The 2,491-nt window shown below is 43.2% G+C and overlaps 1 non-coding gene across 1 annotated transcript; it reads right to left on the bottom strand.

Annotated features, from left to right (window-relative positions):
- Positions 1–535: 535 nt before the first annotated feature.
- On the bottom strand, positions 536–608 carry n-TMcat4. The gene has a single exon. It is a non-coding gene; the product is annotated as a tRNA-Met (tRNA).
- Positions 609–2,491: the final 1,883 nt, after the last annotated feature.

Genomic DNA, 2,491 nt, shown 5'->3' with positions numbered 1-2,491 from the left:
TCGGGGGGCCTCATATCAGCTGGTGTTTGCTGCCTGGTTGGTGGTGGCCCAGTGTCTGAGAGATCTCAGGGGTCCAGGTTAGTTGAGACTGCTGGTCTTTCTATGGGGTCTCCCTCCTCCTCAATCTTCTCTCTCTGTTGGTTGGGCATAAGTATCTCTGTCTTGGTCAACTGCTTGTTGGGCTTCTTGGAGGGCAGCCATGCTAGCCTCCTGTCTGTAAGCACACCATAGCATCAGTAACAGTGTCAGGACTTGGAGCCTGTCACTAAACCTCCTTTTCTTCAGTCTCTTCTCCATTTTTGTCCCTGCAGTTCTTTTCGACAGGGACAATTCTGGGTCAGAGATTTTGACTGTGGGATGGCAAACCCATCCCTCCATTTCTACTGGAGGTGTACTTCTACAAGTTTCCTCTCCCCATTGTTGGGCATTCCATCTAAGGTGCCTCCCTTAGAGTCCTGAGAGTCTCTCACCTCCCCGGTCTCTGGTGTATTCCTGAAGTTGCCCGTGTCCGTTCATTCTGCAAATACACTGGGGCTGCCCCCTCTGAGGTTTGAACTCAGGACCTTCAGATTATGAGACTGACGGGCTGCCTACTGCGCTAAGGAGGCACCCGTCATTGGAATTGTAATGGGGATTGCATTGAATCTGCAGATTGCTTTTGGTAACATAGGCATCCTTACAGCATTCATTTTAATTTTGTCTATCCATAAGGTCATCATCAGCTTGATTCTTCGCCATTTAAACATTTTTATTGTAAGGTCTTTCATCTTCCTGGTTAGGCTTATTTCTAAGGTACTATTTTTTACTCTATTGTGAAAGGATTCTTTTCCTGACTTTCTTCCTCAGTCTGCTCATTATTGGCATATAGGAAGGTTACTGATTTTTGTGTCTGGCTGCTTTGTTGAAGATCTCAGAGCTTACTGCAGGACAATCTACAGCTCCCCCTCTAAATCTTTTAGTCTTATTTTATTTATTTGGTATGAGCGGCTTTACTGCAGGCATGATGTTTGTAGCATGTGCATGCCTGGTGCCTGTGGAGGTCAGAAGAAAGCATTGAATTCCCTAGAAGTGGGAGTTATGGATGGTGGCTGTGAGCTGCCTTGTGGGTTGGGAACCAAACCCAGATCTTCCGCAAGAGCAACCAGTGCTCTTAATCACTAAGCCATCTCGCCATGACTCATGAGCCCAGGATCTCTTGTTTATAGGATTGTGTCTTCTACAAATAGGAATTATGTGACTTCCTTTCCTATTTGTATATCCTTCCTCCCTCCATCCACCCTGTTTTCCTTCTTCCTTCCTTCCTTCCTTCCTTCCTTCCTTCCTTCCTTCCTTCCTTCCTTCCTTCCTTCCTCTCTCTTTCTTTCTTTCTTAAAAGATTTTATTCACTATTTTTTTTATTTATTATTATATGTAAGTACACTGTAGCTGTCTTCAGACACACCAAAGGAGGGCATCAGATCTCATTATGGATGGCTATGAGCCATCATGTGGTTGCTGAGATTTGAACTCAGGACCTTTGGAAGAGCAGTCAGTGCTCTTAACCGCTGAGCCATCTCTCCAGCTCCTCTTTCTTCCTTCCTTCCTTCCTTCCTTCCTTCCTTCCTTCCTTCCTTCCTTCCTTCCTTCCTTTCTTTCTTTCTTTCTTTCTTTCTTTCTTTCTTTCTTTCTTTCTTTCTTTCTTTCTTTCTTTTTCTTTCTCTCTCTCTCTCTCTCTCTGTCTCTCTGTCTCTGTCTCTTTGTCTGTCTGTCTCTCTCTTTCACCTTATTGCTCTTATTAATACTTCAAATACTATACCAAATAAGAGTGGAGAAACTGGGTACCCTTATCTTGTTCCTTATTTCAGTGGGTGCACTTTGAGTTTTCTCCCCTTAGTATAAATGTTAGATAGAAGTTTGTTGTATGTAGCCCTGATTATATTGAGGTATGTTCCGTCTAGTCTTAGTTTCCTCAGAGATTTTTTTTTTTATCACAAAGGGATGCTGAACATTGCTAATGACCTTTTTAAGTGATGTGATCTCTGTCCTACGGTCTACTTGTGATGTGTGATCTATTAGATCAGTGTGCATATGTTGAACCATCCTTGTGTTCCTGGAATGAAAACCAATTTGATCACGGTGAATGAGGTTTTTGAGGTAGGTTTGCTATTTATTAAGGATTTGTTTTTGTGTGTATTTACTCATATGTGTGAGAGGAGAAGAGGTTCCCAGAAATTTATTGAATGATGAAATTCCAAAGTCTTTCAGAATTCTAAACATTGTCACCACTAGGAGAGTTGAAGAATGAGTCTTCTTCAGGAAACCCACACCTGCCTAGGCAGTGTGGCGCACACCTTCCCAGCACTGAGGAGGCAGAGGAGGGCAGATCTCTGAGTTCGAGGCTGGGATGGTGCACAGAGCACATTCCAGGACAGCCAGGGACACACAGAGAAACCATGTCTCAAAAAAAGACAAACAAAACAAAACAAAACAAAACCAAACAAAACAAAACAAG

The sequence above is a fragment of the Mus musculus genome, chromosome 15 (assembly GCF_000001635.26).
Source record: "Mus musculus strain C57BL/6J chromosome 15, GRCm38.p6 C57BL/6J".
Taxonomy (NCBI): Eukaryota; Metazoa; Chordata; class Mammalia; order Rodentia; family Muridae; genus Mus; species Mus musculus.
The sequence above is the reverse complement of the archived record's forward strand: the minus strand, read 5'-3'. Positions and strand labels throughout refer to the sequence as shown.